The sequence below is a fragment of the Silurus meridionalis genome, chromosome 17 (assembly GCF_014805685.1).
Source record: "Silurus meridionalis isolate SWU-2019-XX chromosome 17, ASM1480568v1, whole genome shotgun sequence".
In the NCBI taxonomy this organism is placed as follows: Eukaryota; Metazoa; Chordata; class Actinopteri; order Siluriformes; family Siluridae; genus Silurus; species Silurus meridionalis.
Window position 1 is genome coordinate 12729065 of NC_060900.1, and position 13550 is coordinate 12742614.

General features: G+C 44.3%; 1 pseudogene; it reads left to right on the forward strand.

Moving 5' to 3' along the window:
- The first annotated feature begins 1672 nt into the window (after positions 1-1672).
- On the forward strand, positions 1673-5130 carry LOC124399790 (annotated as a pseudogene).
- The last annotated feature ends 8420 nt before the right edge of the window (positions 5131-13550 follow it).

The following is a 13550-nucleotide window of genomic DNA, read 5'->3' on the forward strand; positions in this document are numbered from 1 at the left end:
GCCACCGAGCGAGGTCAGTCGTGCGGAATCGTGCTGGCGACATCACGGAATAGCGTCCGCGTCGAGGCGAGCTATTCCTATTCCAACCTGCTGTGTATTAAGTTACACGGTAGGGACGTAGTAGCGTCAAGCTATTGCAGGCTTAGCGCGTCAAGGCGAAGCCTTCAGAGGGCTAACTACCCTGCGAACATCGGCGGACTAACGTGTTGTGACGAGTCTAATATTAACCCCGTACTCAGCCATGTCTACGATCATCCCCCCCACCAAAGGGAATGAGTCGAAGATCAGGAGGTTGTATCCGCCCGTGTCCATCATCATGTGGGCGACCATCTCGGGCAGGGACCCTCACCCGATGTGCATCACGTGAATGGGCCCGAAGCACGCTCAAACGTCGCTCGCGGACCCTCAAGCATGCGCTCACTGCGCGTCACTGCCGGTGAAACATCTGGAGAGACGGCTGAGAGTAGCGGTGGCTAACTAACAGGACCCGTGCCTGTCCGGCGCCTACAGGTCTACAGTCGTCGAACATCAGCCGCGAGCTTCCACGAGCTGGGCGGACCTGATGGAGGCGAATCGCGGTCATGCCGCCTCTGTTTGATAACCTCCTCGCGGAGGATGAGGAGCGACCGTGCGACGAGGACGCAGACGCGAACTCAGACCTCCTCGACTTGGATATGGAGGGCGAGGATGAGGGCGACAGTGGTCCCTTCCGGCCCAACAGTCGAGACCCCAGGCGCGGGCGATGCAACCTCACAGGCGAAGGTAACCTGCACGAGGTATGCAAACGAGCCGCGCGGCTAGGACTAGCTTGGCCCGCGGCCCAGGACGCGGAGGGAGCTGTTAGAGACCTTTACGACGGGAAAAGGCTGCCGCCTGCTCAACCCGCCGCTAGACAGCTCCTGCCCGCCGTGCCAGCTTGCATGAAGGAAATGTCTCGCTACTGGTCTAGCCCTTCAAAAGCAAGCTTCCCGCAAAAGGGTGCTCAAGCTGGAGATTCAAGGGATGGAGGAGCTGGGGTTGGCGGACCCCCAGCCGTGGAGCCTTCAGTGGCTTATCACCTCCATCCGAATCGGCGTTCCATATCTGCCTCCTCTCAAATTGCGCTGCCTGGGAAAATCGAGATTGACGGCGTCCATCCATCAGAGGGTGTACAAACACGCAGCGCAGTCAGTGTGCTCGTTAAGCGGTGACTTTGCTGTCCGCGTACCAGGCGGAGATTTTAGAGGAGATGGGACGACAGCTCGACACGGGAGTACCGAACCCGGTACTTTGGGGCGAGATCTGTGTGGTGAGCGACCTAATTCTCCGCTCTTCACGAGGCGCAGTTCAGGGCTGCGGCGCGTGATGGGTTTAACTGTGTCAGGTGAGAGAGCGTTGTGGCTCAACCTGTCAGGCTTGGGTGACACACAAGCGGGCGTCATGGATGCTGCCTACGACCCGCTAAAGGTCTGTTCGGTCCTGCTCTAGAGAAGATGAGAGAAACCAGCACTCTCAGGAAACAGGAGGACAAAGCATTCAACCTCTGTTTGCCTCGTAAGCTGTCTCAGAGCACGCCCCTCAGCCAGCGCGCGGGGTTTTGCCGCAGCCGCGGCTGCGAGGGGAAGACCGATAAACGCTAGGAGCTCAAGATCGACTCTCGGCGGACAGCAAGCTGGTCAACGTCCGAGATCGGATGGATCGGGACCGTGGGAAAGCATTCATTTGCGGCGCGGCGGCTAAAACCGTCCGCCCCACCCGAGGCGGAAGAAGAAGCGTGCGACCTGACACGCGAATGTTCTCTATCCTCCTTTCTCCGCTGGCGAAGAAAGGAGAAGGAACACAGCCGGTTCTAAGTTCCGTAAGGGCTTCCTCTCTAGTTTTCCTCGAGTTCGAGGCTTAAGGGAAAATGTTCAGTGTCACCAAGCACTCCCGACATTTGTTCTCTCGCACGTCAGTTCAGACGATTGCGCAATAAAGATTACATCATCGCATCCAAGCCACGGGCTGAGGCGATGTGTTCGACAATACAAAACACAATAAATGTGGCACTTTCGCATCCAGGCGATCAGCCGAGGGCGATAGTGTGCGAAAATCCCGAGTTTCCGGCGTGCACCCCCCCCAGTTTTACCACTGGAGGCGCGCTCGCTCTGTCAGCGAAGCCCTGCGCGGCGATGGTTGTGGCGTCATCAATGCGCGACCAGAGTTGTGTCGCGCAGGTTCCCTTTCTGCGCACCTCGTCAATTGGCGCACATGCGCGGTTCCTTCGTGGGTTTTAAACACGGTTTCACGGGGATACAGGCTTCAATTGCAATGAAACCACCCAGATTCAACGGTGTGTTGATCTCGGTGGCGAAGAGTCGGCTCGCGTCCTAGCGACCGAGATCGACTCTCTTTGAGCAAAGGGCAATCAGAGTTGTTCCGGAGGCGGAAAGCCGTCAGGGTTTTACTCGGTACTTTGTGATCCCGAAGAGAGGGCGCATCTCTCCGTCCGATCTTGGATTTGCGTGTGTTAAACAAACACCTGAGAAAATATTCATTCAGAATGTTGACACACAAAGCACTCTGTCGGTCGATCCGTCCAAGCGATTGGTTTGTGACGATCGATCTGTCAGACGCCAGATTTTCACATAGACGTTTACCCGTCACACAGAAAATATTTGAGGTTTGCGCACAGAAGCACTTCCTACGAGTTTCAAACCATTCCGTAAGAACTGTCTCTCGCTCCGAGAACTTTCAGCAAGTGTGTGGAGGCGGCTCTTTTGCCGTTGAGAAACAGCGGGATTCGGATTTTGTCTTATATAGACGATTATCTGATATGCTCCTCGTCAAGAGAGCAAGCGGTCAGAGATGCAGAGAGCGTAGTCACTCATCTCTGCAGCTTGGGTTTCAAAATAATCAGAGAAAAGAGCCGCTTGTGTCCCGCGCAGTGCGCGGAATATCTGGGACTCGGTATAAATTCCCTCTCTTATCGAGTCACGCTGACAGAGAGAAGAATCGCATCTCTCATTCAGTGTCGCTCCCGTTTTCAGGCTGGGTCTATGGTCCCGTTCCGAGTGTGCCTACAAATGCTGGGTTTAATGGCCTCAGTGATTTCTGTGGTGCGTCTGGGACCTCATGATGAGAGATTTTCAGAGATGGGTCGCGCGGTTGCGCTTATGTCCCCGACGTCATCTCAATCGGCCGATCAAAATAGCACATTCGTGCGTCTTAGCGCTCCGCCAATGGGGATGCCCCGCGACTCTTCGGTCGGGGATTCCCTTGGGGGCGGTGTTGTCGCGAGTTACTATGACGACGGACGCGTCTTTGAAGGGCTGGGGTGCGACCCTTATGGGCAGAGCTGTGAACGGCGTGTGGCCACCACAGCTGATCCCGAGACATATAAACTACTTGGAGTTGTTGGCAGTGTTTCTGGCACTGAAACACTTTCTGCCTTTCATAAAGGACCGACATGTGTTGGTGAAAACAGACAATTCCACAGTGGTCGCGTACATCAACCGGCAGGGAGGTGTGCGCTCCCTCCAGCTGCATCAGTTGGCGAGGAAACTGATAATGTGGTGCGACACAAGGTTTTTGTCCATCAGGGCGACTCATGTTCCAGGCGTATGGAACAGGGGTGCAGATCTATTGTCCAGGGGAAACCCTCTGTACGGGGAATGGAAACTGCACGCTCAGGTGGTGGAGCAGATATGGCAGAGATATGGCCGGGCCGCCGTAGATCTCTACGCCTCGCGAGAAAACGCTCAGTGTCCTCTGTTCTTTTCTCTAAGGGACGAAGATGCACCGTTGGGTGTGGATGCGTTAGCCCACCCGTGGCCAAACGTTCTTCTCTACGCGTTCCCTCCACTGAGCTTGATTTCCCCCACCCTGGCCAGGGTCAGAGAACTCAGCTTGTCACTGATTCTGATAGCTCCACGTTGGGCTTCCGGGCACTGGATCGCAGAAATAGTTCAGCTACTGTCGGATCAGCCTTGGCCACTCCCTCCACGGAGGGACCTTCTGTCCCAGGCGGGCGGGGAGATTTATCATCCGCACCCGGACAGAATTGCTCTCTGGGCCTGGCCCGTGAGAGGTGGAACTTGAGTGTGGCTGGTTTGCCCCAATCGGTTATACACACTATCCAGAGTGCCAGGGCCTCGTCTACTCGCACGCTTTATGACAATAAATGGCGAGTTTTTGAGGAGTGGTGTGGCCGCGGTCACATTGTCTCTTTCCAGTGTTCTGTGGGAGACATTTTGTGTTTTCTCCAGGATTTGCTGGATAAAGGGAAAGCTTTTTCTACTTTGAAAGTGTATCTGGCGGCTATTTCTGCATGTCACGTCGGGTTTAATAACGAACCTGCGGGTCGGCACCCTTTGATTAGCCGGTTTATGAAAGGTGCACGCCGTATAAGGCCGGTGTCTCGGCGGTTAGTGCCTCAGTGGGACCTGTCCTTGGTTTTGGAAGCCCTTTCTCATCACCCCTTCCAGCCGGTGGATGGCGTAGGGCTGAAATTTCTTTCTCTTAAGACGGTGCTGCTTGTGGCTCTAGTGACTGCTAAGCGTGTGAGCGAGCTGCAAGCCCTGTCTGTCAGTCCGTCCTGTCTACAGTTCGCCCCTGGGCTCACGAAGGTTTCCTTCGCCTAACCCGGCGTTCGTGCCTAAGGTGGTGGATTCTTCTTATAGATGTCCCGTTACGGAACTTTCGGCTTTTCACCCACCTCAGGAGGAGGATGGCTTGAGTTCCTTGTGTGGAGGCTATATCTATAGCGTATGAATGCTGTGGTTCTCAGGCTCCCACGGGTCTGAGGGCCCACTCTACTAGAGGATGGCGACATCATGGGCCCTGCTTAAGGGTGTCTCTGTTCAGGATATTTGTGCGGCAGCTGGCTGGGCCACGCCGCACACCTTTGTGCGGTTTTATAGACTAGATGTGTCTGAGTCATCCTTGGCACATGCAGTGCTGAGTGCCAGGCGTTCTGAGCCTATGTGATTGACCTGTGCAATCCGGGAGCAGTCTATATCTCCCATAGTGAAACACCGAGCGAAGTTAGAAAAAGAACGATGGGTTACTTAACGTAATCCCGGGTTCTTTGATAACAGAGTGAGGTGTTTCACCAGCACTTCCCTCCTTGCACGGGGACGGGAAGAAATCTCGCTGCAATGATGTTAGAAGGGGTCGACCTGAGGGATAAAGGTGGGGCGGAGCCTGATCTCTGTCTGTCAAGACAGACGTGGTGTCATTAGAGCTTCTTGACTTGAAGCGGTGCAGTTTCTCTGGTATCACCTCATTAGCTGTCCGTGTAGAAACATAGCAAAGGCTCTTAATGATGTCCACACGTCTCTGCACTGTTATAGCCTTTATATTTAATCACTGTACATATGCTTACATATATATCACATGCTGTACATATGCTACATATTTATCTGCACTATTTGCACGATTTCTACTTTTTGCACTTCTGGTAGATGCCAAACTGCATTTCGTTGCTGTGTACCTGTACTATGCAATAACAATAAAGATCGATCGATCGATCGATCTATCTGTCAAATATTAATATGATGTGAGGTCCAGTTAACAGCTAAAACAGGTAGAAGTAATAACTACTTTTTACTTAAGTACATGTCAGAGCCAAGAGAAGAGTATCTGTACTTCTACTTAAGTAATGGATGTGTGTACTTTTGCCACCTCTGTTTTCGGGACAGTCGCACTGGATCTGTTCTGTAGTGACTCGCGAGCATCAGGTTGCGCAATCAGCTCGCTCGCGACATAGTGTTGGATTCAATTAAACCGGTGCGAACAAACACTAAATCTAAAGGCAGCAAATAACTGCAGCAGTAAACGATTACATTAGTCACTGGTATGTATATTTATTACTTTTTTTTTAAACAAGTCTGTTAGCTTGCGTTTCTCTGTTCCATTCTCTTTATAGCATTTGTTTACTACAACAGTAACTTATATGCTTTCAAATGTGATTTACTGCGGCTTTACTGCGTTTAAATGCTTGTTTTCCCAAATTCATTAAATTTTTACCTTTATAAATCAATTATTATACAAAATTATTAAGCACGGTTGTCAATTTGCCATTTGCAATTGTTATTATTATTAAAAACAATAAAATTTTGATTTACACACTTTACACCTTGCACACTCAAATGTTTTTTGTTTTGTTTTAGTTTTCAATCCAGCATGAGTGAATTTGTTCAAGGAGAAATCCCCCATGCACTGCTCAACAAGCAGCCACTATAGGATTTAAAATGTCAAAATTAAAGATAGTTAAACACAATATCTGGCCTTTGCATTTTTTTTTAAATTACACTTTTATACACGAATACCCTGAAATAGGGTTTGATATAGTTATAAGCAAAGCAGCTTATTTTATTTTATTTCTTTAATTAAATTAATCGATTAATCGAGAAAAATTAAGATTAATCAATTAGCAAAATAATAATAGTTAGTTGCAGCCCTAAAAAATAAGTAATATTGCACATGTTGGACGAGAGATGTCAGATCGTAATGCTTAACACACTTGTGGTTGATAACACTGTTGTACATGATTGCACACAAACAGTCGCAAAACCATTACATTCCATTACACATGGCATTATTTATGTTATTGATAAAATCTCTGCTAAGTGAATGATATAAAAAAATACGCTTTCCTTAATCCGTTATAGTTTCTGCAGGTTCACCAAGTCAGATTTAAGACTTTTTAAGACCATTAAGATTGAAATTTAATACCTATATCACGATATCAAAAACACCCACAAATACGCTGTTAGCAACTGGTCCTAACTGAGCCCTAAAAAAAGTTCAAAATTAGTCAAAATTCAAAAATTGCATTTTGACCATAGCTGAAAAGTAAAATATGTCTGTCTGTGATGCAATCCAAGAAAGATTCACACCAATAACAGAACGCTCATAGAAAAATAACAAAAAAGTTGTGCTGTAGAAGCATTTCAATAAGCATTAGACGTAGTTTTACTCTTTTCTTCTTCTTAGGGGTCACCACAGTGGATCATCCATCTTCATACTACTCTGTCCTGTACATCTGCCTCTTTTACACCAACTACCTGCATGTCTTCCCTCACCACATCCATAAAACTCCTCCTTGGCCTTCCTCCTTTCCTCTTTCCTGGCAGCTCCATACTTAGTATTCTTCTACCAATATACCCCATGTCCCTCCTCTGCACATGTCCAAACCATCCCAATCGCACCTCCCTCACTAAAATGTCCTACATGTGCTGTCCCTCTAATAAACTTATTTTAAATCCTGTCCATCATCTTCACTCCCAATGAAAATTTCAGCATCTTCAACTCTTCCACCTTCAGCTCCACCTCCTGTCTTTTAGTCAACACCACTGTCTCTAAACCATACAACATCGCAGGTCTCACCACATTCCTATAAACTTTCCCTTTCACTTTTGCAGATACTCTTCTATCACAAATCACTCCTACCACTCTTCTCCACTGACTCCACCCTGCCTGCACTCTGAAGATTGTTATCCCTGTGACTGTGCGTGCAGCCTTCGACTGCCTTCTGTTGGTGTGTTACAAGCTAGTCTATAAACTTTTTGATAACACCTTGTAAAAAAAGATTATCTCCCTGTCTCAGGGTTGTGGTGGCCATAAGTCTCACCTGACCAAACGCTGGTCTTCAGAGTTGGTACCAGACAGAGAGTAGGAGACACAGGACTCATCATGGGGTGTTGTAGGAGATGAGCTGGGCAGGAACACTGCAGTCCACAGCATCAAGTTATGCACATGGCACACAGGGTGTAAAACCTGAAGAAACCCAACAGCAAAAAGAGAAATGGGCTAATAAATTGTGTTGGTTAGGGTTTTTTTGGTTTAAAAAAAAAAAAGAAGGTAGATGGAAGAAGCAGATGGAAGAACTGAAGTGAATCATTCATATCATTCATAATCATACCACACAAACACTAAATGAATAACAAACTTTCACTATGTAAGTAATCTGACGTTTTCTTCTCAAATCTGAACACTGAAAAAAAGCTATTCGCATAAGAACAGAAAGGCCTAAAAATAGAAATGGACAGTGCCACTATCTATGGAGTGCGATGTGGTCACGATCCACAGCAGTTACCACTAATGAAGCAGCCTTCAACAGAAGAGACAAATGTTGCAGCCACTTTGTGCTTTCCAGAGCAAATAACCAGCTAAATAATACATAATAATACATACAATTGATATGCCAAAAGTATGTGGACACCAGGCTGTGGGGTTTCCGTAAACATCAGACAAAAAACATGTAATGGAACAGTCCTGGCACAAACCTGTTCCACAGAAGTAGAAGTAAGCAGGTGCTTTGAAGTATTTATAATATAGCAAGGGGCCCAGTTCCTGCTGATGAGAAGCATCCTCAAGGCACAATGCTGCCATATTTCTTTAGAGGAATAGTGTGTCTTAAGCCTTAGGAAGTGTTAATGATTGTGCAACACACACTGCTTTGAGTTGTGCTCTTTCTTGATTCCATCTGACCACAGAATCTTCTCCCTCATCAGTCACCCGCATGCTTTCTGGCAAACTCCAGATATGCTTTCAGGCAGCATTGCATTTATGGACTGTTGGCCTCTCTGTGATTTCTCTCCCAAGCCTCCATCCTGTTAGAGCTCTGAGTTTTGTGGGACAGGCTTTTCTTGGCAGTGCCTGGGTGGTGTAGTGCACCTTCTATTTCTTGATTATTGATCCAACGTTGCTCACTGGGATATCCAATCATTTGAATATTAATTTGTACCTTTACCTAATCCCTGCCTTTGTATTACTTTTCTTTCCTAATTGCATGTAAAAATGTATCAGCAGCTTTAATGATGCATGGTTAGATGTCCATGGTAACACAACGGTGTCCTTATTACGGCATGCACTTTCATCTGTATAACCTAGCAGCATCTACATTGTAAGGAAAACTGATTGCTTGTATTAGTAAGTAAGGGCAAGCTGGAATATGTTTAAAAAATTCATTTTTTTTTTTATTAGTCTATCATCTATCCTCCCAATGGCATTTTCCACTTCAATGCCATTATGGCGGCAGAGGTGGGAAGTAACGATGTACAAATACTAGAAGGCAACAAGAAGTATGGGGTTAACGTGCATGAGACAGAGGGACTCAGCGATGTAAACATGACTGGGAACAGAGACATTCCTGATCAACTGATCATCATCTTTCCTCTGCTTTTGTTCTATATGGTGGATGTTCAGCCTGAATATATTCATTAGGTAACAAAATTTAACATTGAATTTGTATTATATATATATATCAATTGCAAATTTATTTTAACGGCACTAAATTTTATTAACGCATAATTTAATTATTAAATGCACGCATTTCTGTTTGACCATTTTTATACAAAGATATAAAAACATAAATAAATAACTCAATATAAAAGAGGTGTAAGTAAAACCTTCAATTCAAACATTTGTTTTACTGATGCGGCAAGTCTCAAATCAAACACCAAAATCCCCCATGATTCGCACAGTTAACCCCTTTGGGAGGGTCGACGAACACGTTTTGTGGCATTTTTCCTCATAAACAAACTTAAATCTTTTTTGATTGTACAGATAAGAGCAATACATCATTTGAATCTGTAAAGGGTATACTTTTATTTGTATACACTCATAACAACATCAAAAGTCTGTGCTTTTGTAAAATATAGAAAATAGACTGGGGGCGCTCACTGCCTTCACAAATGCATAAATAAAACAACCTGAAACTCAGCGAATACTTGCCTCACAGGCATAATAAATATATGTATAGAAAACTTGAAATGTCTTTTACATAAACCAGTTCACATCAAAAACAAATATTATTTGATTGTGTGAAAGTTATATGAGGGAACAGTTTCTCTGGTATCGCCTCGTTAACCGCCTGTGTTGAAACATAGCTTCCTTTTGGTGTCCTGACGATTTATGTAATTTAAACCACCATAATTACTTTACAACATTTACAAGATTATTTTGTCTTCTTGCTCTATGTTGAGTTTATTTTCACTAATAATAAACATACAATTGCATAAAGCATCAATATTTCTCCATGTCCATGTTGCTTAGAGAATTAAAAACATATTTCTCTATGTCCATGTTGCTTAGAGTAAGTGATTAAGTTGTGATTAAATATTTTAATCGATTGACAGCTCTAATATTAAGATGACGTGATATCCAGTTACCAGTGTGACACTTAATCAGGTAGTAATAATGGCTTTTTACTTAAGTACAGTACATGTTAGAGCCCAAACTTTAAAACATTTTTAAACACTTTTAAAACATGAATATCTGTACTTCTACTTAAGTGAAGGATGTGTGTACTTTTGCCACCTCTGACTGGCAGCCAGTCAGTCTGAGATTAATTCTCTCCTAACACACACAGGTCACCACGCATGTGTCGTCAAACAGGCACGCGCTACTGCAGAACTACACTTATTTATGTGAGTCTGCCTTTTCTTAAATGAAGATTATTTGAGCCAAATACCGTTCCACCTTGACTGATGATCATTTGGAAGTCTGCTTGAGGCTGGCCACCAGCAGCTACTGTTTGGACTACGTAACCCTGTCTGACTCTATTCAGTGCAAGTCATCAGATTAAGGGAGTGAACATAAATCTATTGAATTGTATTGGGCCATAAGGCTAGATGCAGTTATGCAAGGTACAACATATATTGTATATATATAAAGTATTCTCAGTATATATACATTTTGACATTTTGATTTGTAAGCACCACTGGTATGAATGTATAAACTTCATTTATCAGAAACAATCATAGCATTGAAAAAAGGCTTTTACATTCTGTTTTGAAAAAGCTGACTGATCCACTCAATGATCCACTCAATCTTGGCCACAGGAAAACTTACTTGACAGGATCAGACATCTGGGCACAGAGGAATCGCAGAGCCTGAAATCTCATGCGAATAAAATGGATGTTAGCTGTGGGTAACTGGAACACAGCCTGGTATCACCAGACAGAACACATCAGTATCAGATAATTGTAGATAATTACAGTGAGGAAAATAAGTATTTAAACACCCTGCTATTTTGCAAGTTTTACCACTTAGAAATCATGGAGGGGTCTGAAATTGTCATCGTAGGTGCATGTCCACTGTGAGAGACATAATCTAAAAAAAAAATCACAATATATGATTTTTAAACTATTTATTTGTATGATACAGCTGCAAATAAGTATTTGAACACCTGTCTATCAGCTAGAATTCTGACCCTCAAAGACCTGTTAGTCTGCCTTTAAAATGTCCGCCTCCACTACATCTATTATCCTAAATTAGATGCACCTGTTTGAGGTCGTTCGCTGCATAAAGACACCTGTCCACCCCATACAATCAGTAAGAATCCAACTACTAACATGGCCAAGACCAAATAGCTGTCCAAAGACACTAGAGACAAAATTGTACACCTCCACAAGGCTGGAAAGGGCTACAGGGAAATTGCCAAGCAGCTAGGTGAAAAAAGGTCCACTGTTGGAGCAAAAATAATTAGAAAATGGAAGAAGCTAAACATGACTGTCAATCTCCCTCAGACTGGTGCTCCATGCAAGATCTCACCTCGTGGGGTCTCAATGATTCTAAGGAAGGTGAGAAATCAGCCCAGAACTACATGGGAGGAGCTGGTCAATGACCTGAAAAGAGCTGGGACCACCGTTTCCAAGGTTACTGTTGGTAATACACTAAGACGTCATGGTTTGAAATCATGCATGGCACGGAAGGTTCCCCTGCTTAAACCAGCACATGTCCAGGCACGTCTTCAGTTTGCCAATGACCATTTGGATGATCCAGAGGAGTCATGGGAGAAAGTCATGTGGTCAGATGAGACCAAAATATACTTTTTGGGTCATAATTCCACTAAACGTGTTTGGAGGAAGAAGAATGATGCGTACCATCCCAAGAACACCATCCCTACTGTGAAGCATGGGGGTGGTAGCATCATGCTTTGGGGGTGTTTTTCTGCACATGGGACAGGGCGACTGCACTGTATTAAGGAGAGGATGACCGGGGCCATGTATTGCGAGATTTTGGGGAACAACCTTCTTCCCTCAGTTAGAGCATTGAACATGGGTCGAGGCTGAGTCTTCCAACATGACAGTGACCCGAAGCACACAGCCAGGATAACCAAGAAGTGGCTCTGTAAGAAGCATAACAAGGTTCAGGCATGGCCTAGCCAGTCTCCAGACCTAAACGCTATAGAGAATATTTGGAGAGAGCTCAAACTCCGTGTTTCTCAGCGACAGGCCAGAAACCTGACTGATCTAGAGAAGATCTGTGTGGAGGAGTGGGCCAAAATCCCTCCTGCAGTGTGTGCAAACCTGGTGAAAAACTACAGGAAACGTTTGACCTCTGTAATTGCAAACAAAGGCTACTGTACCAAATATTATTAACATTGACTTTCTCAGGTGTTCAAATACTTATTTGCAGCTGTATCATACAAATAAATAGTTAAAAAATCATACATTGTGATTTCTGGATTTTTTTTTTTAGATTATGTCTCTCACAGTGGACATGCACCTACGATGACAATTTCAAACCCCTCCATGATTTCTAAGTGGGAGAACTTGCAAAATAGCAGGGTGTTCAAATATTTATTTTCCTCACTGTAACTAATCATAGCATGCCCTGAAGCACAAAGCTTACTCCAAATGTATATGAAAAACAATAGTAATAACACAGTAAAAATCAATGCACATGGTGTTTGTTACAACATCACTAAAATAGAGTGAAGGTAAATGGACTGACAGCAGTTGAAACGAATCCGATTAAATTACAATTAATAAACAACTCACTTGTATTTATCATTGATCTCTGATACCCTCCATGCATTCTGTGTATCAAAGCCCATCCGTTCCACCTCACTGTGAATCCCTGAGATAACATGATCTAGTAAAGCGAAAAGCAATTTAACCAGTGACAAATGTGTGTAGAGGAAGGAGAAGGCAAAGATGCACTTAAAAGCACTTAAAGTACAAAATAACATAAAGAAAAATGCCAAATGAGCAAATGGCCGGATAAATCCTGTCTAATTGTTTTTAAAAAAAATTATAAGGCGAATCAACCTACAGCATATGTGAAATGCATTATGTAAATTAATGTTACACATTAAATTGTTTGTAATGAAAGCTTATGAAATTTGTAAAATCTTCAGTGATTATGTAAAAATATGGTATCAATAGAGCAGCTTATTTTTATTTTTTACTTTCTCTCAGCACAAAAAGTCAATAAATTTCAAAATACAATGCAAAACATTTGGGGGGCAGGACCTGGTCTGCAAAGCTTATTGTGCTGCTCTTTCTCAATGCTGTTGGAGTAATAAGAATAAGAGTTAGAATATAATAAAAAAATAAGGATTAGAGATAAGAATACCTGTAAATTTCTGACACAAAATCTTATAGACAGAGGAGACAAAGATCACTTGCAGTAAAATGCATCATCAGGGAAGCAACCCAGCATCCGATAATGACTGTCAGCTCCAGGTTTCTAGGAAACTTTGCCTGGTATTTAAAAATAACAATATATCTCCTGATTTGATTTTTTAAAGCGTTCTATCAAAATAGCATTTTATTCAAAATGCCATTTAACTTGCT